The 27223-nt window shown below is 42.4% G+C and overlaps 1 protein-coding gene, 1 long non-coding RNA gene and 3 other non-coding genes across 22 annotated transcripts in view; all 5 read right to left on the bottom strand.

Annotated features, from left to right (window-relative positions):
- The window catches only part of LOC125740322 (polymeric immunoglobulin receptor-like), a 176212-nt gene that overhangs the window by 44710 nt on the left and 104279 nt on the right, over nt 1–27223 (bottom strand). For 4 of the 18 annotated variants that reach the window (XR_007397510.1, XR_007397506.1, XR_007397509.1 and 1 more), the window contains exons 1-2: nt 2080–2641; nt 1539–1667 (exon numbers count right to left, since the gene is read on the bottom strand). The exons of 11 other annotated variants lie outside the window; for them this stretch is intronic. The gene's annotated coding sequence lies outside the window, so the exon portion shown is untranslated. Of the gene's footprint in view, nt 1–1538; nt 1668–2079; nt 2648–27223 lie in introns of those variants that run through there. 3 more of the 18 variants (XR_007397511.1, XR_007397512.1, XR_007397508.1) reach the window with 2 other exon arrangements.
- LOC125740355 (uncharacterized) lies at nt 19989–21141 on the bottom strand. Its single transcript, XR_007397578.1, has 3 exons — nt 21119–21141; nt 20153–20286; nt 19989–20094 (listed from the first exon to the last, which is right to left on the bottom strand). It is a non-coding gene; the product is annotated as an uncharacterized LOC125740355 (long non-coding RNA).
- On the bottom strand, nt 25752–25824 carry trnar-acg (transfer RNA arginine (anticodon ACG)). Its single transcript has one exon. It is a non-coding gene; the product is annotated as a tRNA-Arg (tRNA).
- Nucleotides 26836–26907, bottom strand: trnae-uuc (transfer RNA glutamic acid (anticodon UUC)). Its single transcript has one exon. It is a non-coding gene; the product is annotated as a tRNA-Glu (tRNA).
- trnar-acg (transfer RNA arginine (anticodon ACG)) lies at nt 27024–27096 on the bottom strand. Its single transcript has one exon. It is a non-coding gene; the product is annotated as a tRNA-Arg (tRNA).

Here is a 27223-nt window from a genome sequence, read left to right as displayed (position 1 = left end):
CACAGGGCAAACACTCACACACAGTCACTATGGGCACTTTTAGAGGCACCAATTCACCTGAACCACGTGTCTTTGGACTGTGGGAGGAAACCGGAGAACTGAGAGGAAATCAGCATAGATACAGGAAGAACATACAAACTGCCCACAGAGAGCTAGGCCAGATATCAAAACCACAAGCTTGGGGGTGTGAGGCCCCCACACTGCCCCTAGTCTCTACCAGCTAGAGGTTAACTAGCTCTCCAAACCCACTGGAGAGTGAAAGACAACCAGGTCTAATCTCGATCCCTGAGGTTGATCTTGAGCCCTGATAAACAGAGACCTGCTCCAGTAGCACATGAAGCTGGGTGTTTAGACCCCACTGACTGTACACACAGAAATGACAGATGGCATCTCGGCCGTCTGCTCACATAACCACCTGTACTGCTGAAATGACCCCAGTCAGCCTCACAGAAAATCACAGGGTACAAGAGGCGAGGGCATCTTATTTGCAGTAACAGTGTCTTTTTACTGATTGATCACTAAAAGGGAGAGATGACATCATCACACAGTATATTTAGATATTATACTTAATATCAATAATCTGATTCACGATAGATTGATCATTCCTTAAATATCACTGTTCCTGAAATAGTTTGCAAAAGACTTTAAAAAGCAAATGAAATCTGCTTTTTTAAAAAAACAAAATTAGAAATTCATGAAGTATAATTTTCTCTTTTGAAATTACAGTGGAAACTGTTTATATCACGTCTGTCTGGGCAAAATTGGTCACTATAAGCGGATGATCATTACAACAGATTTTATTCTTCTTCTTTATGCCTCAGGCAGATTACTATCTAATTGAGGTTTGTATATTTTTACATGAATATAAGGTAATAAACTGCACAGCGTAACTATTCACTGAATTTTATTGACGATGTCAAAACACAGTACAGCTGTTTCAAACGCTTTTCAAATTACAGTACTGTACAAATTAAATTACTGAACTGTGCATAATTCAAATACGCTATAATACAGTACAGTACTGTACATAAATATTCAGTTCAATACATTTGTATTTTCACAGCACATTTTCATGTTTTCTGTGCACGCAGCATTAGCCTTAGGTAACTAGCCAGAAGCAGGCAGGTTACCGCAAGGCAAAGTTACAGGACGATCAAAGTGAAATTACATTATATATAAAAAAAGAATTACTACCTCCGTTTTCATTTTTTCTATAGGTCGTCATGTCGAAAAGGACCCAAAATGATCAGTGTTAGCAGACTGCTTGATTACTATAACTGAATTATCTAAACAGTATTTGTACAGGAATGGCTCTGTGCCAAGCATTTGATCCATATTACCGTGATCACAATAAGTGGCTTCCACTGTATGCAAGAATGTGTCATTTGTTAAATATCAAAAAGTATTCAAAATATCCAGGACCACATTATTGTAACTAGCAGCAGATCTCCATCATGATCTCCAAAGTGCAGCTGAGAGTGTGGGGAGGAGCAGGAGAGAGATCTCTTCTCAGTTCCACTGTAATGAGTGACACTCACCTGTGAGCCCAGCAATGAGAAGAAACAGGAGCATCAGAGGATCCATACGTGTGTGTGTCACTGAGCCCAGATCTGTGGAGACTGACACTCACTTCCTCATCCTCTGTACCTTCACTGTCTCTGTCGTTTCTATTCTCATACACAGCAGGCAGAGTGAAGGGGGAGTGGACACTTTACACAGGAAGTGATAAAATCACAAGGCTGAATGTCTAGCGCTTCATCAAGTCATAACATTACTGTTACTCAAGAACATAAACTATCAATGCATAGACTCCTTCAGTAATAAAATAAAAATTTCAGCCGGAGTAAAGAAGACTTCATGAACGACAGTATCCAGTTTATATCCATTAATATTATCCATCCATGCATCCATCTTCTATACCCACTTGTCCTGTGCAGGGTCACGAGGGTCCACAGCCTATCTGGGAAGCTATGGCCATAAGGCAGGGAATAACCCAGGATGGGGCACCAACCCATTGCAGGGCAAACACACCATTCACACACATGCACACCTACAGACAATATGGTAACTCCAACTCACCTCAGCATGTTTTTGGACTGTGGGGTGAAACAGGAGAACCCAGAGGAAACCCCACACCGACATGGGGCGAACATGCAAGTGCAGGGGGAATATTTAAAAAATTTAAGTCAGTTTGCTTGGTTTCCTGTGTCATTCATGTGACTCACAGCTATTTTCTGCAGATACAAAAATAAAGTGTGAAATGAAGAGCTGAGAGGGAGAGACACTGCAGAAAACAGTGAGGGCCAGTACATACTGTCAGAGGTTATAATCTTTACGATGTGTGTTTGTCCACTGATGCATTTTCTGTGTATTTCTTATCAGTTAAAAGGAAAACATTGTTGATGTTGTCTTTGTTCTGTTGTTTACAGGAACAGATATTTTAAGAATATTTGAAATCTTATTTTAGCAACATAAAATAACTGATAGTTGGTCTTTACAAAGTATCATTTTAGCTCACAGGGTAGCTTCATTAGTTGTAGTCAGTATGGTTTGAAACTACCACAGCACTTTTGATGCCGCAAATTTTAGGTTCATAATGGAATAATATAGACTTGTCTTAAGATCTCTTGCATGCATAATTAAAAAAAAAAAAGTTAAAAAAATAATAAAAAGAAAGATCTCTGGCATGAGTGCGAGAGTCAGAGAGCGTGTGTCACGTCACATACGTTAGAATTGGCAGCCCTGCATATTTCTCTTATGCACGAGTATAAAGTAGCTGACATATTTTCAGTTACTTGAGGTGAGACTGTGCTGCATACAGAGGGTCTATCCTCAGGCCTTTGTTTCAGTCCTTATTATGCATTATACAGTTTTTAAAGTGCCACTGCATTAGGTCCTTTTAATTTCTGTGGATCAATACGAAAACAAGAGGCCCAGTAGGATCGCCTCTGTGGGTGTACTCACTGTGGCTTAGTATGACTGACTCTCAGATCAGCGCACACATTGCACTTAAAGTTTCAGGCCTGAACACGCTTTCGTTATCACCGTGCTACTTTCTGTGTTGTGCTTTTCTGTTTCATGCGTTGTCTTTTGTGTTGAAGAACAGCACTACTGCACAGAATATCGGAGCTCATGATTGTCCTTATTTTGCGATTTATCTGGGGTTGTCTTGCGTGCATTGACACACAGCCCTCATAGATTTATCCAGTAAGCAACTAAGCGAATACAATTGAATCGTGCTGCACATATAAGAAGGTAGCCTCGTATTTTAACAAATATCTCGGACTTCTTGTGTTTTGCATCTAGTTGTTCCTGGATACTGTAGTCCGTCAAAATTTCCAGCAAACTCTGCACCTCTGCCGTACACCAAAGTATTTCATTTGCCGTAATATTTGTTACGTTTGTCGCTACTAGTCAGTACGAGCCGCAGCACGCGCACTCTCTGTCATTTGCACGCTCTGCCTCTGACGTCACGCGCACCCTGCAAACGACCCGGAAGACGAGGATCCGGGAGGCTGCAGCGAATATGGTGTTGTTAAGGTTATTATTTACCGTATTGGCGTGTATATTTCAAATTTTATTATGTGGTTTACATTTGTAATGGCTCGGACTAAATGTTGCAATGTCAAGTATGCTAGTAACTGATTTTCTTGACATCTCAGTTAAACTTTGGAGTTATGGTAGCTATTACCTAGTTAGCTAATGGTAGCTTAAACGGCGTAAATTAGACACGTTTCCCCTTATTGCAGAGCTTCTCCAGTGAGCCAGCTAACGTTAGCTTGTAATGTTTAAAGTTTCTCATTTGTACAATTTGTAGGTGTCCGAACGCTAAAGCGTGTGGGTTTGAATCCCCTTGCAGAGACCGTTGCTGAACGTGTTCCTTTTTTGTGCTTTTACAGACGCTCCCCTCCAAATACTGAGCAGGTTCTGTGCCCATACCGATTTCTTAAAGAAATGGTTGACCACAAAAAGTTTGTCATGTCCTGCTGTTTGTTTGCTTTTCATTTTGTCTCTTGTGAATTTTTGTTTTTTTATAGGCCAGCATATTTTATTTTATTATGAACCCCTTTGCTACTTGTGTAAAACAATAAACATTTGAAAAATTATTTGAGGTTCTTTGTTGCTTTTTCTCATCCAACTTTAAGTACTGTTTGGTACATCATGACATTTGTAAGTTTTATTACATATAAAAGTTCACACAGTCATAGGGATATTAATAATCCATCCATCCATTTTCCAAACCGCTTATCCTACTGGGTTGCGGGGAGCCTATCCTGGAAGCCATGAGCACAAGGCAGGGAACAACCCAGGATGGGGGACCAGCCTATCGCAGGGCACACTCGCACACCATTCACTCGCACACCATTCACTCGCACACACACACATATGGGCAATTTAGCAACGCCAATTAGCCTTAGCATGTTTTTGGACCGTGGGGGAAACCGGAGTACCCAGAGGAAGCTCCACGAGGACATGGTGAGAACATGCAAACTCCACACACGTGACCCAGGTGGAGACTCGAACCCGGGTCCCAGAGGCATGAGGCAACAATGCTAACCACTGCACCACCATGCTGCCCCTTATTAGTAATATATGGCAGTCAATGTTGTCCATAAAACCAAATTGTAAAAATGTGTGTCAGTGTATAAAAACACAAATGATTTTCTCACTGTCACTGTTTTGATTACGGGTACAGATATGGTGGTACTGCAATATGTCAGTATATCTGCAGACTTTGTCAGTCCATCATGCAGCTGTAATGATAGAATTAGAACATTTCTGTGTACTGCTACCACATAGTGGACAAATAAAATATTGCAATCAATTCTAAAATCAGTCGCTTGCTGCAAGCGGCTTGCTGGCTGGAAGTACAATACTGTATTTTTGTTTTTTACTGTATAGCAGTAATAGTAATGATAATTATTATCATGTACTGCATTTACTTTTCTGACTTTCCTACAAATTCACCTTAAAGACTGACTTTGGGAACCGATCTGGTTTGTAACCTGATGACTGCCTGTACTCTGAATATAACCTCCTGTCCGACATTAATCCATATGATGTCCGTCCATTGGAGGGCTCATACACAGTTAAGCGTTGAACTACATGCTGTCAAGTTATAGTTAATTTATACATTTTCCTGGGATATCTGCTGTTAGTCATTATAAACACGAAGTGAAGAAATAACCATCCTGAAGTAAGTGATTCTCACCTGGAGGCCCATCAGCGGATGAAGAGGAGCATCAGAGGACCCTTATGTGTGTCTCACTGACCTCATATCTGTGGAGACTGACACTCACTTCCTGATTCTCCAAAACTGCATTGTTTATCTGTCTCTATCTGTGATTGAGGAGTCCAATGAAAAACCCACTTTCTCCTCTCTGATTGGCTGATACGAGTTCTGCTGTCTTCTGTGTCACCTACTGACAGACCACAGCCCACCTGACCAACGTCGTCCTTTACAGCAGTGACTGGCTGTGGCATGTGTGGCTCTATAAGGGCAGCCCTGCATGTGCTGAGGAGGCCAGCAGCACTGCCATGGGGTGTGTGCCACTGGGGGAGGGAGGGTGTCTGGGGGCAGGGGGGGAGGAAGAGCAGGAGGAAGAGCAGTGCCCAGGGCTCTACATCAGCAAGAAACTGTCAGCGAGAGAGACAAAGTATAGCACCACTGAGAAACAGTGATTGATAATTAAGTGAGCTGTCCTCACCCTCCACTTCTACTTCCTGGGGGGGGTGGGGTACTTCCCCCTCTGTTGTGTCCGTGCTCCCCCCATTACTCAGATCACTTAGCACTGTCTAGCTGGAACACCCTTCAGCTTCCAGGGAGCCTATTAGCTGGGGGGGGGGGGGGGACCTGGTCTGGACTGACTCCCTCCCCCAAGAAGGTGGGGGTCAGTGCAGCAGTGGATAGTTCAGGTCCAGAAAGTAAAAATCCAGACCAAGATTTAGTTTCAACCAACCAGCTGAGTACTCTGTGTCTGTGGCACTTTACACAACTAGTTGTTTGAAACAACATCGAAAACTGGATTTTTACTCTCTGGACCTAAACTATCCACTTCTGTATCAGTGTCATTCTTAAAGTCGTGTTTCAACTTCTGGCAAAGTTCTCCCTTGAGCCCATCTCTGTTGTATGTACAGTCGGCATGTAATTCATTCCTGCCCAGGTCCCTGACAAACAGTTGGAGGCAGAATTACTTGTTATCAGAGTATGTGAATTTATACACACACCAGCAGCTGTGACAGAATAAGATATTTCCTGTATACTGCTGCCACATAGTGGACACAAAGAAGACTGCAGTCAATTCTAAAATCAGTCAGTCAACATGCTACCACCACAGACCATTATCGGGAAGTGATAAAACTTCATGGAACAATATGAATATGAACATACAGATGTAGTAAGTATATTGTGCAAAATTTATCTTCATCTTAACTACGCTGAATGGTGGAGTCCCAGAGTAAGTGATCCTCACCTGGAGGCCCATCAGTGAAGAAGAGGATGAAGAGGAGCATCAGAGGAGCCTTATGTGTGTCTCACTGCCCTCAGATCTGTGGAGACTGACACTCACTTCCTGACTCTCCTTAACCTCACTGCCTCCCTTTTTGTGGGTTTTAAATGTTTAAAAATCATCCATCTATCTTTGATTTTCATAAACTGTTTGTCCACTGATGCATTTTCTGTCTATTTCTTACCTGTAAAAAGGAAAACAGTTTGATGCTGCTGTTGTCCTGCTCTTACCAGGAATAAATATTTTAATTACATCTGCAACCTTATCATTTTAGAAACATGATTTTATAGCAAAATTATTGATAGCTGGTCTTCACAGTGAATCATTCATGCTCACAGAGCTACAAACAAATTAATCAAATAAGTCCTATCAAATATTTTCTAAACTGTTACTTCCTCATATTGCAAATGAGCAAAGAGCAGTGAAATCAGACTTATTCTGAAAAGCAGAAATGTCGTTATACAGGATGTGAGTGTGAGACTCTGCAGAAACACTGTGTGCTACATGCAGAGGGTCTGACCTCAGGCCTTTGTTTCAGTCTTTATTATGTTTTATACAGTTTTAAAATGTCACTGCAGTAGGTCCTTTTAATACCTGTGGATCAGTACAAATCAAGAGGTCCATTAGGAAGGTGTCTGTATGACAGGGGTGAGGGTGTCCTGGGGGGGCAAAGTCAGGTGATTCACTTCATGTGGGTCTTAGCAGCAGTCATATCAGACTGAGAGCTGTTTGTGTTTCTCTCAGCACCACAATAGTGTTTCACAGATAATGGGGTCCGTGGGCCTCCTCAGTTATATTCAGGCTTTCAAAGTTCATCAATGATAAAAATTCACATGGATCTGACACTCTGACACTGTTATATTTATTTGTTTTAATTCAATTGAAATACTACATATTACAGCTAGTTGGTGGATCCGTCTGCTCTTTATCCGTTCCTCACTGGCATACCTGGGTCTCTCTACAGTGCTTTCCTGAAGCATCAGAACCATTCATAAGGGAATCTATGTGTGGCTGCCCTCTAGTGGATACACAAAATTCATCTAATTAAGTGGAAATTAGTTTAGTCATGACTTCAGAAGTTACCCTGACAAGGGATTCTGTACAATCAGAGATGAAGCTGCTGGTTGGGCTGGTCATCGCCTGCTTTTTCTGACTGATGTACGTCTGGATGTAAAGTTACAAACTGCTTAATGTGTATCAATCTGTTTTATAATGTTCACACAAAAAAGTGCTTTTAATGTGTCTGCACCTTGTATCTCCCACAATGTGCTTCTGCATTTGATTCCTTCTTGACTTGGGGGTAAAGAGATTTAACTCGATGGATTTTACTTTTGTGAAGCACTATAGTACAAAGTTGAACTGATTGTTCAAATCTTTTTGGTTTTTAAGTAAAACTACTTAAATTAAATTATCTGTAACCCTCTTTGAGCCTTTTTAGACTCAACAAAGCATCATTGCCAATAAAATAAGTGAGTTACATGAGTTACAGTTAAATCGGGTAAAGAAGTTTCATTTGGAATTTACTGATCCAGGTTTTCAGCACCACGGACAGCAACTAGACTTACTGTCATTTAATAGGAGTGAAAGCAGAAACCAATAGATCACACAGGGATATTTTCATTTGATGGTGTCTTTCTTTTTACTTTTGATATGCCGTCTTCCTCCTTAGCTGATATGTGAGGCTGCTGTCAGCTGAGACAAGCTGGTGTGATTTTACGCAGAGTGATAAGTGGGTGGTCCTGTTTTCGTGTGTTACATTTTCATTTGATGTTGGCCAATATGTATGTGATACTGTTTCCTCCTTATCTGATATGTACAGGCTGTTGTTAGCAGACACAAGCTGGTGTATTTGTACAGCAGATTGAAAAGTGGGTGGTCCTGATTACATCACTCTCTAAAAGAGTCCCTGATTGGTGGGCTCTGATGAGGAGGCGTGACCTAAAAACCCCAAACCATTTAAGTTTGTGAAATTCGTTTTTAATATTTACCAATTTCAGAAAAATACTAAATGTTTTGTAAAGTAGCAAATAATGACCAGTATAAAAGACATATACAAAACTGTGCAAAAGTCTTGGGCTATCAAAGAAAATTATGTTCAAATGATCTTCATCTTCGTCTAGAATTATAATATTTTGTCCATCAAAGTGTGGCAGCCCAGTCATTTCAAAATCTCTTCTAAAGTCACCACAGTATTTTTCACCAACCATCCAATAGACCCATATATTTTTGACTTGACCATTAACACACCTCCTATGGCTAATCAATGCATCATTAACATTTGTTTAATAAATAAATTAATTAATTGAGCTGGTGGTGAAATTTAACAAATACATGGAATGGCTGAGGTGCCGCTGAGGAGAGGTTTAGGAACCAAAGCGTGGTTCATCTAGCGATCCAACAAGGCATCAGTAACTTTATGGAGAAAAGAAGAAATTCTTGTTAGTTCTTATTGTGTTACTTTTAATTTGCATATATTTTTTATGATAATTGTGTTTTTGTTCTGAGCAAATATACACAACCCAGATAAATAGCATTAAACATTTTCTTTGATGGCCCAAGACGTTTGCATAGTACCGTATTTTTTCAGAATTCAGAGACAATTTAATAAAATCCAGTCTTACCTTCACTAGATAACTATTATGAAACATTAACCAGCAGGTGGCAGCAAAGCACTTGTGAATAAGTGGCCAATACGTGGTTGTACAGGTTCCCAGCAAATAATCAACCCCTCTGTGTTTAACTGACTCTCATGCTATGACTGTACAGACTGAGCAGGGCCGAGTGAGGCCTCATTGCAGTTAGCATAACCGTTTATTTTACAGCTCCTCTGACTCATTCTGCTCTATGAAGGTCATCTCCTCTGCCAGCTTCCTCTGATCCAGGGAGACCCTCTGCTTCTCTCTGATTAGTTCCCTCTTTTTACAGGAGGTCCAGTGCAGCTGAATGGCGATGATGGTGCAAATCAGATAAAACACACCAGTCCCAGCTTTCAGTACAGCATCCAGAACCTGCTCCCACCTGTCAGACATATAATACACCAGTGTGTCTGTCAGTCACACATATCACATTTAAACCTGAAGAACAAAACAGTGAATCTGTTCTGACTGAATTAAAACCACCTTGATAATCAACAGCAGCACCGATCAGCTCAGTCCTACATACAGAGCCAGCTGGACCAAAGAGCTGAATAAGAGGTTGGATGTGAACAGTAAAGTCTTACATGCTTTATAGAAACACGGTACAGTCACATCTGTACTATTACACAGGACACAAGGCAAGGGCTCACCCTGGATGGGATGGGATCTCAAGTTTATTATTAAGAAAATGAAATAAAAAATAATATCTTTTTCTCTTATAATTAAAATGACAGTTTCCCATTACTGTGTGATCAGGTAAATGCTGCTAGCAGGACCCCCACACTACTGTAAATGCTGCTGAATGCTTACCTCAGTTTTTCATTATCCCCTCCTTCTTCATCATGTGCAGAGAAAAGGAGAGCAGTGGAAACAGGAGAAAGGATAGTTAATAAAAAGCAATTTTCTGTTAGTCAATAAAGACTAAGAAAAGGTCACTCTTGAAACTGAAATATAAATTATGAAAGATATTCTACAGAGAAAATGATTAGATGGAGAACAATGAATTAGTGTTCACATCCCAGGGCACTGATAGTGAACAGGTGAGATAAATGATTTTATTAACATATTTTAATGTATTTACTGTGGCAGGGTGGCACAGTGGTGCAGTGGTTTGCAATGTCACCTCACTCCTCTGGCACATGTACTCAAGTCTCTGCCAGAGTTCCGTGTGTATGGAGTTTGCATGCTCCCCCCGTGTCATTGTGGGGTTTCCTCCAGGGACTCTGATTTCCCCCCACAGTCCAAAAACATGCTGAGGCTAATTGGAGTTGTCAAATTCCCGGTAGATGTGCTTGTGTGAGGGAATGGAGTGTGAGTGTGTCCTGCAATGGGTTGGCACCCTGTCATGGGACGTTCCCTGCCTTGCGCCCATAGGGACCCTGAGTTAGACAAGCAGTTTCAGACAATGGATGGATGCAGCACTGGAACAGATATTACAGAGTACAACTGTAACACTGGCCTACGCTGCAATGAAATATCAGTCAGTCAGCATACCTTTAGTAACAATTCATTCCCACAAAAAAAATGCAAGCTACATGGATTTGTATACATAACAAAGGGCTGGCTGTATGTTTGCAGCAAAATGGTGTGATTTTTTCATGTTACATATTGATCATAAACTAGAAGACACACACTGTATATTAGAGACATCAATTAGCCTGACTGTGCGTTTTTGGATTGTTGGAGGAAACCCACACAGCATGTGGAGAACATGCAAACTCCACACAGACAGAGCAGAAGCCAGATTCCCGTAAACATGGAGGCGTGAAGCAACAGCGCCGCCTACTGGACCACCGTGCCACTATCATTGAAACAATAATCCCAATAAATAACTCTGTTTCACAACAGCTGATAAATAGGGGATTATCCCCACAAAGAAGCACAAACCCCCTTCATGAGTGAAACTGCTGGGTTAATTAGTATTTATCTTTTTATATTCAAGTATAAATGATCCACACACAGATTTAAATTAATTACTTACGTTTGATAGTAATATGAACTGGAATCTGCTGATATCCAGCAGCACACCAATACCAGCCAGTGTCCTTCCTCTCCAGTCCCCTCATTGTCACAATGAAGGTTTTATTTACTTTGTCATCCCTGATCAGGACAGGCCTCCCATCCAAACTCCCAGATCTCTCTGATGCACAGGAGCCCCCAATCTTACACCACATCCTATGTCTTTTGTTGTTTCCATAGTAACACTGAACACTGACACTGTCTCCATCCACACCCGTCACCTCCTGTTTGTCCACAGACAGCCCCGAAGAAGCTGAACACACAGATTAGGAACAGATAAAATACTGAAATATTTACACCACAATGAAATATTATGAAAATCAGCTCATTAAACATGCATATGCAAATGTTTTTCCAAAAAGCCATATATTACTTATCATATTTAACTCTGTGAAGTTGCCCATTTAAACTGACACTGTTACTTCTTTCAAATCTCGTTTATCACATTGAATGAAAATAAAATGCATATTTTTACAATATTAAAGTATCTTTTCCTTTTACAGGAAACAATATTTGTGTTAATGTCCTTCCTTTTTGATTCAATCACCTGTTACATACTGTGCATCTCATTGGATACAGTCTGCAGTACAGACATCTTACCATCAGTGACTGACAGGTTAACTCGATCTCCAACATCTGAGGCTCCACTGATCTTCACACCACACCAGTACCTATCAGAGTCTTCAGCTGTCAGATTGTTGATGGTCACAGTGAAGACTTGCTGGTCAGGATCATCTCTGACTGACACTTTACCCTCCTGTGGAGAGTCAGTGTGTACTATGGGAGTACATGACCTCACATTATACCCTCTGCACCAGTATTTCACATGAGTTTTATATCTGTCACCATATAAACATGAGATGGTGACAGATCCTCCTCTCTGTACAGACACTCGTCTCAGTGTGGACACACCTGCAGGGAAGGTATGAAAATTACCAGGCTGATTAACTCTCTCTCCCTATTACACCATTTATACACAAATTAATAAAGAGGCAGAATATTAAACACAGAGTATTAAACAAAGAATATTAAAATTTGCTTTGCTAAAGGCATGGTGGTGTAGTGCTTAGCGCTGTTGCCTCACATAGAGTCTGACTCTCTGCTATGGCTCTGTGTCTGTGGAGTTTGCATGCTCCCCCAGTGTCATTGTGGGGTTTCCTCCAGGTGCTCTAGTGGCCCCCCACTGTCCAAGAACATGCTCAGGTTAAGTATCCGAATTGCCCGTAGGTATCAATGGTGTGTGTGTGGAGAAGGGGTTCAGGTAAACATTACATTGTGAGGACCAAATATCCCCACAATGTAATAAAAACCAGTTATTTTGATGTTGTGGGGACCATTTTCTTGTGTATTTTGTTTGGTTACTTATGGTCCAGGTTAGGATTTGGTTGGGATCAAGGGTTTCATTGTTGGGAATAAGGTTTTGCCCATAGATATGAATAGATGGTCCCCACAAAGATATGAGTACAGGTCTGTGTGTGTGTGTGTGTCTGTGTGTGCGTGCCCTGCGACAGGTTGGCGCCCCATCCTGGGTTGTTCCCTGCCTTCCACTCATAGGCTCTGGATACCCTGCGACCCTGAACAGGACAAGTGGTTACAGGATATGGATGGATGGATGGATGGATGGATAGATGAAAACTTCAAATTTATCCCTGAAAGTTGCAGGACCCCTGATGTAGCCCATTTAAACTGGTACTGTTACTTCTCTCTGATTTTATTTATTACATAAGTGATAAATATGTATATTTGGACTTTAATTTACAAAAATGCAGTTTAACACTGGCTGATTCATTCCTTGTATTTATTTTAATTCCATCCTTATTTACAAATAAATACTTTACAGTCATTTTAACTCATAAAATGAACATTTGCATTCATGCTTATATAGGTCTGGTCAGATATTTTACCTTCAGGCATCTTACCTTCAGTTACTGACAGGTAAACCCAATCTTGAACATCTGAACCTCCACTGATATTTACAAAGCATGAGAACCAACCAGAGTCCCCAGCTGTCAAATTGTTGATGGTCACAGTGAAGACTCGCTGGTCAGGATCATCTCTGATTGACACTTTACCCTCCTGTGGAGAGTCAGTGTGTACTATGGGAGTACATGACCTCACATTATACCCTCTGCACCATTTTTTCACATGAGTTTTATATCTGTCACCATAGAAACATGGAATGGTGACAGATCTTCCACTGCGAACAGTCACCCATCCACCTGTGGACACACTGTCAGCACCTGCAGGGAGAACAACCAACTGAATTCACATTTTCCACACCACGATCAGGTCAGGTCAGGTCAGGTTGGGGAGTATGCGCTGATGCAGCATGTTGCTGCACCCACCACACAGCGAAACTCCCCGGGATCCCGGCCAGCGATCCTCCAGGCAGATACACTGTCCAGTCCCACCCTCCGGAAATGGCCATCCATCTGCCGCAGCCAGGTGCTGCATGGGCATCCCCTTGGCCTGGTCCAGCCGCTTGGGTCCACAGCATTGAGGATCCTGTGACCCGGATCACCCTCAAGGAAACGCACCACATGTCCGTAGTGCCGTAACTGACAACTTCCTCACAATGCAGATAATGTCCCTCATTCAGGGCTCCTCTAGTAATCGCTCATTCGACACAAAGTCAAATCAGTGGTACCCAAGGATTCTCTGAAGAGACACAGTACTGAAGGAGTCCAGTCTTCATCTCAGCTCACTGCATAGCGTCCATCTCTTATAGCCATAGGGCAACACAGGGAGCACCAGGGCTCTCAAGACTTGAACCCCCGTCCTCTTGCAAAGATATTGGCAATGCCACGCGCCCCTTTCCAGCAACCTCACGACCCCACATGCTTTTCTAATCCGTCTGCTGACTTTATAGGAAGATTCACCAGAGACATGAATGTCGCTGCTGAGGCGGGTAAATCTCTCGACAAGGTCGATATTCCCCTGCAGACAGACACACAATTGATGGCTGTGCCTTAGAAATCATTAAAAGCCTGGATCTTGGTCTTTATCCAGGACACCTGCAATCCCAGAAACTCAGACTCCTCACTCAGTCTCCGGTGAGCCCCGAGCTGAGCGTCCATTGACTCCGGAAAGATCACAGCACAGCAAAGTCAAGAGCAGTAAATCTTACTTCACCAACAAATGCCTCATAACCACTGGACCTCACATCCCTGCCCAACGCCCAGTCCATGCAAGCATTGAACAGAGTAGGAGCAAGAACACATCCCTGGCAAACCCCAGAATCAACTGGGAAGAATGTAGAGGTTCTTCCTCCACTCTGTACAGCATTCACTGTACCAATGTACAGGCCGGCCATGACATCCAGAAGCTGTAGGGGGATCCCGCAAAATCTCAGGATGTCCCACAGGACAACTCGATCAACTGAATCGAACGCCTTAAGAAACTAAACCAAAAGCTGCAAAGAACCTCCGTTGATATTCGTGCTTACACTCAATGAGAACTTTCAGTGCAAGGATGTGGCCAATGGTAGACTTCTTAGGTGTAAAACTAGACTGCTTTGGCCACTGATAGGTGAGCAAGTGATCACGAATCCTGTTAATCCTAGCAAGGACCTTACTCGGCAGTGAGAGCAGTGTTATCGGCCTGTAGTTGCCACAATCCAGGTGATCACCCTTCCCTTTCTAGATAGGGACTATAAGTCCCGTTTTCCAGTCAGTTAGGATGATGTCTGACTGCCAAATGGAAGCGAAGACTGCCTGCAGTGCCGGGAGGACAGCCTTACCATCAGCCTGGAGAAGTTCAACCCAGATACCACAGATCCCTGCAGCCTTCCCCACCCCCAGCTGATTCACCACCCATGCAATCTCAGTGAGACTGGGTGGTTCACAGCTGATTGGAGGATCTTCTTTTAGAACTGTAGACCCAGAGATGTCCAACATCCTAGCTGGAGGGTCAGCTTTAAACAACTGCTCAACGTAGCCGGCCCAGCAGGTCACAACTGCAGTGTCATCCGTAAGGACCGTTCCATCACCCGCCCTGACTGCAAGTCTCTGAGGAACAGATTCAGATATATGTAATACTTCAATCCCTCTGTAAGCAGGGTGTGGGTCATTAGACCACAAATGATGTGTCACCTGCTCACAAATTTGTCTTACAAACACATCCTTATCTGCCCTTAGAGCCCTCACAGCCCTCCTTTTCAGGTAGACACTGGAGTTGCCACCAAATCATGCGCTATGACTCCTCTTGGTGAAATACCTCCTTCTGAAAACACCAGCCACACCAACAAAACCCTCAGCAACCTTCAGAGTCTTACCAGGGAAGGTCGCGCACATCACATTACAGTCAGCAGTCGCACCCAAGTCTGCAAATTCCTCAAACTGCATGCAAACTCATCAGAACAGCTTGATCTTGGAGCCTTGCCAAGTCCAGCCTCATTCTCCTAGTAGGTACTGGATCTTAGTCTACTGAATCTAACAGATCTTCAGAATAGCAACAACAAATCTGTGGTTCACAAACTGGATGCTTCTGTAGACCCTGCAGGATCCTCCAGGGTCTGCCCTCGAGGATGTGATTGATCTCCTTTGCCGCACCACCAGCATTGGAGTACAAAGTCCAATAATGCGGCTTAGGGCATTGGAACCAGGATTCCGCAACCTGTAGCCTCTGACCTTTCGCAATGTCAAGGAATATGGAGCCACTGTCGCCCCATTCTCCAGACCCATGGGGACCGACACAATCCTCAAAGCCTTCCCTGTCAGTGCCTGTGTTCACAATGAAGTCACCCATGACCAAAGGAGCATCAGCTCATGGGTACCCATCAACCACTGAGCAATGTTGCGAGTAAAATGTCTCCCTCAATGAGACATCTCTCAGCACGGTCAGAGCATACACTAAGACAACAGACAAAACACCAAAGGACTGCCTTAGCCTGAGTCATAATATGGTCGTTGAAAGGGGTGATATCATACACCATCGGGAGGAGCCGATCCGCCACAGCAATAGCTACTCCGAGTATGGCAGCTGTCAGAGCGACCAGACCAAAAGTAGTTATATCCAGCTACAGAGATTTGGCTACCCTAGAGAATGTCACCACTGAAATGCAGAGTTTCTAAAGCTTCCCCGACAACAGAGGAAGATCATCTTGTCAGAGAGACAAGACATTCCACAGGCCTACCCGGATAGGTCAGCTCAAGTTGGGACCCAAGTGTCACAATGTGGCAGGCGGCGCCTCAGCACCACACCAGCCCTGATGCCCAACGGGCCCAACCCTGTTTTTTTGATTGTATAATACTTGGATTAGGGTCACATTTCTTTATCAGAACCATGGGGAATCTGAGTTTGGGAGTGTGTGGGAAGGCCTGAGAGGAAAACCAGAACCTTAAATCACTGGTAATAAGGCACAGGGGAGGTGAATGAATGGGCTCATCATTTTGTGTGATGACCACACAGACTGTATTTATAAATACACCTAGTTCTGTAATATTTGACTTGTGAATGATATGCACAGGACACAAGGCAGGGGAACACCCAGGACAGGATGCCAGTCTGTCACAGAGCAAACACTTACACACAGTCACTGTGGGCACTTTTAGAGGCACCAATTCACCTGAACCACGTGTCTTTGGACTGTGGGAGGAAACCAGAGAACTGAGAGGAAACCAACGTAACCACAGGGAGACCATGCAAACTGAAATGACCCCAGTCAGATCAGTTGTCACCCTCACAGAAAATCACAGGGTACAAAAGACAAGGGCATTTTATGAGCACTAACAGAGTATTTATACTGCTTGATCACTAAAAGGAAGACATGACAACATCACACAGAATATTTAAATGTTATACTAAACAATATCAATAAATCGATTCATGATAAATTGGTCATGTCTTAAATATCACTGTTCAAGAAATAGTTTGCAAACACTTCACAAAGATAATTTCTTTTGGAATTACAGTGGAAGCCGCCTATAGTGATCACGTCTCTCTGGGCGAAATTGATCACTATACTGTAAGCGGATTATCATTATAACAGATGTTTTCTCTTTATGTCTTAAACAGATTATCATCTAATTGAGATTTGTATATGTTTACATGAATATAAGGTAATAAAACTGACGCTGTACAGTCGCTATTCACTGAATTTTATTGACAATTTTATTGATGTCAAAATACAGTACAGCTCTTTCAAACGCTTTTCGAATTACTGTACCGTACAAATTAAATTACTGAACTGTGCATAATTCGAATATGCTATAATACAGCATAATACTGTACATAAATATTCAGCCATCCATCCATCCATCCATCCATTTTCCAAACCGCTTATCCTATTGGGTCGCGGGGGGTCCGGAGCCTATCCTGGAAGCAATGGGCACGAGGCAGGGAACAACCCAGGATAGGGGGTCAGCCCAACGCAGGGCACACTCACACACCATTCACTCACACACGCAGACCTATGGGCAATTTAGCAACTCCAATTAGCCTCAGCATATTTTTGGACTGTGGGGGGAAACCGGAGTACCCGGAGGAAACCCCACGACGACAGGGGGAGAACATGCAAACTCCACACACATGTGATCCAGGCGGAGACTCAAACCCGGGTCCCAGAGGTGTGAGGCAACAGTGCTAACCACTGCACCACCATGCCGCCCCTCATAAATATTCAATTCAATAGAATTTTTTTACATAGTGTCATGACCTGCTCGTACGATACTCCTGTATGCCACACCCCCTTTTCATCCTCGTGTGAATTCCTGATTGTTCTCAGCCGTTCTGTGTTTCCGTCCCTTTAGTTCTGTGTATTTAGTCTGTGTGCTAGGCTGTCTCCCCTAGGTCTGTCATTGACGTTGTCATGCTCCCTGTCCTGAGTCTGTCTCTCGTCAATAAGGCTTCCATTGCCTGCTTGCCTGCCCCGACGCAACACACAGCACAAATTTCAGAATGTTACATTGTTTCAAACCGCTCACTGTAGTTTTGCTGCTGCATCTCCGTGGCCTTGTTTTTGGTGGTTTATCATAAGTTTTGATTATTCTATATTTGTTATTGAAAGAAAATGACTTTCTTTTTCCAGTCTTGTTTTCTGTGCTAGCCTCAAGTAGCTAGCCAGAAGCAGATGGGTTGCCGCAGGGCAAAGTAGGATGATCAAAGTAAAGTAAACAAAGAAAATAACTACTGCAGTAAAAAAGACCCAAAATGAACAGTGAAAGCTGACTACTTGATTACGACAGACAAATTATCAAAACAATATTTGTACAAGAATTAATCTGTCCCAAGTATTTGATCCATATAAGTGATTCATCGTGATAACCACTGTATGCAAAAATGTGAAATTTGTTAAAATTGAAAAAGTATTCATTATTTCCAAGAACACATCAACTACATCATCATGTAACTAGCAACAGATCTCCATCATCATCTCCCACCTGTAGCTGACAGTGTGTGGAGGAGCAGGAGAGAGATCTCTACTCAGTACCACTGTAATGAGTGACACTCACCTGTGAGCCCAGCAATGAGAAGAAACAGGAGCATAAGAGGATCCATATGTGTGTGTGTCACTGAGCCCAGATCTGTGGAGACTGACACTCACTTCCTCATCCTCTCTACCTTCACTGTCTCTGTCGTTTCTATTCTCACACACAGCAGGCAGAGTGAAGGGGGAGTGGACACTTTACACAGGAAGTGACAAAACCACAAGGCTGAAAGTTTATCATTAATAATATCAAAATATAATAATTATCATATTATTCAGCATGTCATTCTATTATTATTTGTCTATTGAGCAGAAAATAAACTATTGGAAGATAGACTTCTTTATTAATGAAATTAAAATATCAGCATGAATACAGATGATGCATGAATTAGTGTTGATGTGTATTTATGCTATGTTTTTGCTTATATGAAAAGTATATTTATTTGATCCCTCTGTTGCATCAAAGATTCATCTGTTTTCATCATTAGAATAATTATGTAGAATCTAGATCGGATCAAGACAGATTCTAGACCCTAATGCAGGAAGCACACAGTGTAAAGTGAGGTAAACCTTCAACAGCACGTCAGTCCATTGCAGGGCACTGGAAGGTGGAGAAATGCCATGTGAACAGAGGAAGCCTGCAAACTGCACACAGACACAGTTATGGCCACATTCAAAACCAGCACTCAGCAGTGCTGGGATGGCAGATGTATGAGTCAGATATCTAATTCCAGCATACATCAAAGACACAGAGGGACATTGATGAACCACAGCAAGACCAACAGAAGACGGGCTTCTGACAGTAAGGCATCAAAATCCGTCACTGTTTACTGTCGATGTCTCATTGTTCTTAAATGAACTGCAGGTGCAGCCAAAGCGGATTTTTAAAAATTCTTTATCTTGCTTGGTTTCCTGTCATACATGTGAGTCACAGGTATTTTTGGTAACTTCAAAAGTTAAAGCATGAAATGAAGAACTGTGAGCCCCTGTACATTCTATCAAAGGATATCATCTTTGAGAGAGCTTGTTTGTGCAGTGATACATTTTCTGTGTATTTGTTGTCTGTAAAAAAGAAAACAGTTTGAGCATCAAAGCCTTTGTCCTGCTGTTACCAGGAATAAATATTTGGAATCTTATAATTTTAGAAACATAATTTCATAGTAAAATAATTGATTGTTGGTCTTCATGGTGAATCATTCCTGCTCACAGAGTTTAAAATACAAGCAAATGAAGCAAATAAGTCTAGTTTTTTTTCTGAACTGCTATATCCTCATTTTTCTGTTGCAGATGAGCATAGAGCAGCTAAATCATTAGCATGATGTAGAAGATAATTTCAGACAGACACTCATTCTGAAAAGCAGAAATGTCGTCCTACAGGATGTGAGGGTGGATGTCACAGATCCACCCAACTCCCCTGCTGCTATGGCTCCTGGCCAGGGTGAGCGCCTCTGTCATGACTCCGCCTACCCTCCTCGTTGCCATGGCTCCTGGCCAGGGTGAGCGCCTCTGTCATGACTCCGCCTACCCTCCTCGTTGCCATGACTCCTGGCCAGGGTGAGCACCTCTGTCATGACTCCGCCTACCCTCCTCGTTGCCATGACTCCTGGCCAGGATGAACGCCTCTTCCCTGACTCCGCCCACCTTCCTTTTGATTCAAACAGGTGCAACGGAGGGTGAGCTACGCGGATGAAGAGATCTGTGTATCCAGGGATGGAGAAAGCCGTTTATGGCCTTGTGATGGCTACAGCCACACAGTAAGAACTTAGTTCAGTATTTGTATGCATTTTCTAATTAAATTGCTTTACAGTAGTAATTCATAGGTTTTAGTTGTGTTTTGTCTTTGGTGTTAGGTGTAGTGCGTGTGTGTATATATATTTTGATATTGTAGGGTTGTGTGCAGTGATTGTTTAATCTCTTTGGTTTGTAGTTACTTTGTTTGCAGGGGATGGTCTTTTATTCAGCGTAAAGGTGTGGCTGAGGGCGGAGGTGTCTCAAAAGACAACCCCTGGAGTAGGAGCGAACCATGTGCTGCCATGGCAAGAGGGGGGAGTTGGGGTTTAGCTGTGTTTTGCTTTGTTTAGTTATATGTAGTGCTTATTTGTTTTATCCCTTTTGTGTGTTAATTGGTTTGGCCAAACTGCTATTTATGTTCCCTCATGTTACCATCATATTAGAAAGGTCAGTTTGCTTCAGTTACTGTTTTGCTTTGTAAAATTATGCCATGTTTGTTTTTGTTGGCCTCTTTTATGGGCCCACTTATTAAGGTTTTGAGTTTGTTATTGTTTGCATTTCGGGGGTCAATAAAGCTCTGTTTCTTTAATTACGTTACTGCTTGGTCCCTCACAGCCTGGATCATGTGTCTCGTGTCGGGATGGTGGCAGCTGACTCGGGTGTGGCATGCCCCTGGGTTTGCCGCAGCTGCTGCCCAATTCTCCGGGAAGTGTATGGTGTGCATGAAATTCAGTGTGGGAAAGGGCACTCCAACCGACCCTGCAGTGACCCCGAGTCCCCAAAGCCCATTCGATCACCTGCAGATGGATTTCATTGAGCTAACGCCGTGCTGGGGATATAAGTATTGCATGGTGATTGTAGATCTGTTTTCCAGATGGGTGGAGGCATTCTCTTGCCTTCGCCCTGATGCTCTGAGCGTGGCTAAATGTCTGCTAAAGGAGGTGATTCTGCGATGGGGCATTCCATCTAAAATCACCACAGACAACGGTCCTGCGTTCATCGCAGAGACCCTGGCTAAATTGCCCCATTGGATGCAAATTGATTTGAAGCATTATTGTGCCTATCACCCCTATCACGCGCGGGACAGTCCTGAAACATTTCAGCGGTGGAGGCCAATGGTGAGCCGTTACAGGTGAAACGATTGTTTGACTTAAAGCCGAAGATCATCCGACCGGAGGCGCGATAAGGCGTTTCTATTGTTTCCTCTTTGGGTCACGTGTTTAGAGGCGCGGAGCTTCCATACGGTCCAGCGATTCCCGATTCATCCACAGGGTGGCGACCTTGCACGCATTTGGCGTGATACTCACGCTTTCCGACTTTCATGCTGTTGCAAGAAGTGTTATGGTAAATATATATTCTTCCACTTTAAGCCCCAAATTAGCTACATCAAATGCACTAGGGCAGTTTTCAAACCCAACAGACTGTTTACAAGGTAATAAAACTCTTACATGCATGTAAAGCATTGTGCAGATTTATCCACAATGAAAATGGCATGTCAGCCAGCTGACGAAAGTAGACATCCCTGTAGCCTGGCGGGCCGGGTTCCGCTCCCGGTATGGCAAAGGCAGGTTTTCACGTCTGCAGCCTGGTAGTTTCCAATATGCCTTAAATGAGAAAACATAAAACTCTTCCTGAAAAGTTTTGCTAATTTGCTCATTTAGTTTCAATCATAATTTTACTTTTAGTTGACTAAATATCATAATTACAGTGAACTAAAACTTCAGTTGATTTAGTCGTCTAAAATTAAAAGTGCTAAGTATAATGTTTAAAGTTTCACTTTGATTTCTGAAAGTCACTATATTCACCATAGGCTCCGGACCCCCCACGACCCATTAGGATAAGCGGTTTGGAAAATGGATGGGTGGTTGCACTATATTCACCAAGATGAAATGAAAGCAATGTTAATGGATGGTATTAAGGTCTGACTGTGCAGTAAACAAATACACAGATTTCTCTCCTATTTGAAACACAAACTTGTGTTTGTTTACCCCGGAAACTGAGAACTGTAAAATCTGTAATGCCATTAGTGCAAAATTAAATCACTTCAAAATGCGTAGGCTATAATGCCACCAGGCCTGTTCTCTCTGAATATTAAAACAGAAATATTAAAATAAATATTTGAAGATGGAGGCGGCATGGTGGTTAGCACTGTTGCCTCACACCTCTGGGACCCGGGTTCGTGTCCTCCTGGGTCGCATGTGTGTGGAATTTGCACGTTCTCCCCATGTCGTCTTGGGGTTTCCGTGGCTAATTGGAGTTTCTAAATTGCCCGTGGGTGCGCATGCGTGTGTGTGAATGGTGTGTGAGTGTGCCCTGCGTTGGGCTGACCCCCTATCCAGGGTTGTTCTCTGCCTCGTGCCCATTGCTTCCGGGCTAGGCTCCGGACCCCCGCGACCCAGTAAGATAAGCGGTTTGGAAAATGGATGGATATTTGAAGACGTAGTTTATTGGTGCTTTCATGTTCGTTGAAGTTTCTGCTTTTTAACAACTGTATAAAGTGATGTTATTTGTTATATAAATCTACTCAGGTGAAATAAAAAAATGTAAGTTTTCAGGGTTGCCAAATCTCAAGCATCTGGCATTACACTCACGCATTCAGATTCACGCAGGAAATCTTACGGCAAACCGGTAATATTCCATTATAAACCAAAAATTGGTCAAATGGGAATTTACACGGTTAAATACAGACTATTTACAAGGTAAGAACTGTTACATTTCTGTGCAGACAACTCGAACTGAAAACCTCACTCCAGCCACCTGGCTGAAGTTGGTAACCCCATGTTTTATTTGGAATAAAAAGTAAAATCTGCTGTTTTTGCCTGAAACAGCTCGTCATTCCATTTGCGTTGTTACTCTGACAAATATAAAGCTAATATGAGAAAAACATGTCACGTTTGATATCTTTTCGAAATAATATCCTACTCTAATAGCGATCGAAGTGATAAGTTTGTATTTATATTAAAGCGAGACTGTAATTGTATTACCGTTGTTGGGTTATCGAAACCAATACTTAATTCCATGAACACTAACATATATGACACAAACACGACGGTATTAGGGTTTTACGGCTTAAGTGAAGCACTTTATCCAAACATGTACAATTTCCACGTTTTATTTATTTTTTCTTATTTTAAAATGCAGCCGGGGTGGCATGGTGGTGCAGTGGTTAGCAGTGTTACCTCACACCTCTGGGACCCGGGTTCGAGTCTCCGCCTGGGTCACATGCATGTGGAGTTTGCATGTTCTCCCCATGTCATCGTGGGGTTTCCTCCGGGTACTCCGGTTTCCCCCCACTGTCCAAAAACATGCTGAGGCATATTGGAGTAGCTAAGAATTGCCCATAGGTGTGCATGTGTGAGTGAATGGTGTGTGAGTGTGCCCTGCGATGGGCTGGCCCCCCATCCTGGGTTGTTCCCTGCCTCGTGCCCATTGCTTCCGGGATAGGCTCCTGACCCCCCGCGACCTGATAGGATGAGCGGTTTGGAAAATGAATGGATGGATGGATGAAATGCAGCCCTACTTTTATTTAGTAAATGAGAAAACTTTATGCATATATGTTCAGTTCTACGTCACATGACAAATATTGTCGAAAACTTTTTGAATTGTACTGAATTAATTTGATTTGCCAGTCAGTTATTGATTAGATGCAGTGTTCATACAACTAATAGGTTATTTAAATATATGTCATACTAAATAGTTAGACATTATGATCTTCCAGACCTTTGCTTCTAGAAAATTTCTCTAACTTTAAATTTTAGTTGAATATCCCTGTATGCGAACTACATTAGTTCTGATTGTATATCTCGTCTCCGGCAAACATTTTCGTCTCGTTTTTATTCGTTGACGAAAGTGTCAATACCCTTCGTCACAGTCTTAGGCCTCGCGAAATAATTTTTATTTAGTTATCCTCTCTTTTTATTCTGAAAATAAAGGTCGTTGATGATAACCATGGCGAATATTTTTCGTCAACAAAATTAACACTGCTGAAAATACAGATAAGTCATCAGATCATTCAGGCGGTCCTCTTCATTAACTGCCGTTTCACACGGGATTTTTGATCGAAATGCATGTGAAGATTTGTCTGTTTAGTTTACCCTAAACTGGGATATATAGAACCAAAGCGGCCATTTTCGTCACCTTCTCACACATTTTGTTCAGAGAAAAACGTACTAATTACACATTCAGAGTTTTTTTACATGTTTACAAACCCGAAGGAAAGAAAAAAAACAAAGAGCAAACAACTGAAACCCAATCGCATCCACTATTACAAATCTGACTGCGCGGATTCTGAATACACATTCGCAGATTATTGTACACATTCGCAAATCTCAGCAGATATTTAGAGATTCGTACGCAAATTTACAAGTGTAATAACGCACACACGAATTGAGATACCATTACACAACTCTCCGCACACATTTGATACTAATTTTGCAACAACAATAATAGCCCCAGGAGCAAAGAAATTGAAACTACTTAGATAACAACAGTGCTTCAAGGCGAGGGCCAGCACCGGGCCCCATATATGGGAATAGAACAAACGATCGGGCCTTCGTGAAATAAAACGCTTAAAACACTTGCACAAAAATGCCCAAACATAGTCTAGGTATAATCCAGATAGTTAGGAGATGCCAGCCAAACACAAAACTGTTTCTTACTTACACGGATAAACAAACTCGAGTTGTTAACAAACTAGGGCTGACAGATGTCAACATGACATTCCCTTATTAAAAGCAGTGTCAAGACTGCTGCTGTGTTCGCAGTCAAACACATTATTTTATATTTTATAAGCTCGGACCCTTTGGAAAATTGATATAAATCTTGTTTTGATCGGCTGAACGACGGCGACACGTCACCAGCCTTCCCAACGCCACCGCCAATTAAGTCTCTAAAACAGCAAAATTAAAGCATAAAAAGCTGGCTTACCTTGTTTTAATAGTAGTTTTTCCGATTAATTCCATCCCTGGCTTTGTATCCGAAGTGTTAAAAGTAATTCCCCGCATACCCCGATCATACTGTCCCCACACCACCTTATTTTATTCTGGCCCCGAGTTGATTCGCGTGGACACGCATTGCACGTGCTGAAACCCTACGGTTGACTGATCCATCGGAGGTGATGCGGGCCTACAGCTAAATAACCTGTAACTTAGATCATTTTTAATAACTGAGTGACCTGTAGTCGGCATTTTGTTGCTTATCACAAGCGAGACGATTAATGAAATTATCTTGAATACCTATGAAAACATAAATTTGTATTTTTTTACTGATGTAACAGGTCTGTAATGGTTTAATCCAACTCCTGAATGATTAAGATCCTAGCTAGTGCAGTAACACTAATACAGCATGTGGCGAATAGAAATGTATTTTTTCTCTCTGTTTCTGGCTGTTCTAGTAACGCCTAAAGGCATTAGAGTAAAGGAAAGAAATGGCCGAGCCAGCCAGGAGTCGAACCTAGAATCTTCTGATCCGTAGTCAGATGCGTTATCCATTGCACCACTGGCCCACAGCAGAGAAGGGCAAACAAATAACACAAAGAGAAAAGGATTAAACGCATTTGCATCCAGATCTTTCTTGTGTCGATTTTACACTTCAGATGACTTTCAAGTATTTCTTAAAAACAGATTCTTCCTCTCAGTATCAAATAATGTCAAAAGAAATTTAATCTTTTTCAGTAGCAATAATGCTTATGAGAATGACGGATGGAAAATCAACTAAAAGTAGATGCTACAGTCTGAAAATACGGAATGCTTCCCAAATCTGTCTGTCATCTATGTTCCTTTTGCCAGCCTCCTTTCGGCTTTAGTGCAACAAATGTTTCAGCCCCATATTGGCCAGTTGAAGAAGTGTTTCAACTAAATGTTTTACAACGGTCTCGACCGATTGGCCAAGCGAGGCGACTGGCCCCGTGTGGTTGGCCAGTGAAACAAGGACCCGCCTGCCCCGCTGACACGCTGGTGTTACAGCACGGACATTCCCTTCGCATCGGTGACGTTTTTGGCTTCGCATCCAGCATCCTAGACAATGCACACATTTATGCCCGAAAAACTGCGTCATTTGAGCAAAATCTCTCGTATTTTTTGGTGTTTTCTTTTTGGCTGTTTCTCCACGGGTAAGATATTTTTTTTCTGTACAAATTGCATTTCGTAACCAACAAAAGTTATTCTATGGTAAAAGTTCATTTTCTCAAGTAATTCATTTCATTTTGTGTGTCTGATCTGAATTGTCGGGGACAGTGTTTTTCAGGGGTAACCTGGCACGGCACCACAACCTACGACTGGAGGAAATCGGCGCCGAGATTATTCTTTAGCTTGGCTTAAAAATAATAAAAATGTAATAAATATCGTGACACCAAAGTGTGGCAAAATCACATGCAAGGTGACAGCTCCACCTGAGTTGTATGTAATGACTGTTCAGTATTTCCAGCAAGATAGTTAGACTTCCCAGGAAGAGCATTTTTGCTGCCTTAGCACAGGGACACGATTAGTTGCAAGGCTGAAGACAACGATAAGTACAATTCCCATACCGGGAGTCGAACCCGGGCCACCTGGGTGAAAACCAGGAATCCTAACCGCTAGACCATATGGGACACCATGCAGCTTGCCTCTTGTGAGCTCCCTGTCTGCAGCTGATGCGAGGAAGCCAAGACGTTGGTAGCATGGAGCGGCTAAAGCAGAAGGCATTAGAGTAAAGGAAAAAAATGGCCGAGCCAGCCAGGAGTCGAACCTAGAATCTTCTGATCCGTAGTCAGACGCGTTATCCATTGCGCCACTGGCCCACAGCAGAGAAGGACAAACAAGTAGCACAAAGAGAAAAGGATTAAATGCATTTGCATCCAGTTCTTTCTTGTGTCGATTTCACACTTCAGATGACTTTCAAGTATTTCTTAAAAACAGATTCTTCCT

This window comes from Brienomyrus brachyistius, chromosome 4 (assembly GCF_023856365.1).
Source record: "Brienomyrus brachyistius isolate T26 chromosome 4, BBRACH_0.4, whole genome shotgun sequence".
Classification (NCBI taxonomy): Eukaryota; Metazoa; Chordata; class Actinopteri; order Osteoglossiformes; family Mormyridae; genus Brienomyrus; species Brienomyrus brachyistius.
This window is presented reverse-complemented; position numbering and strand designations above follow the sequence as displayed.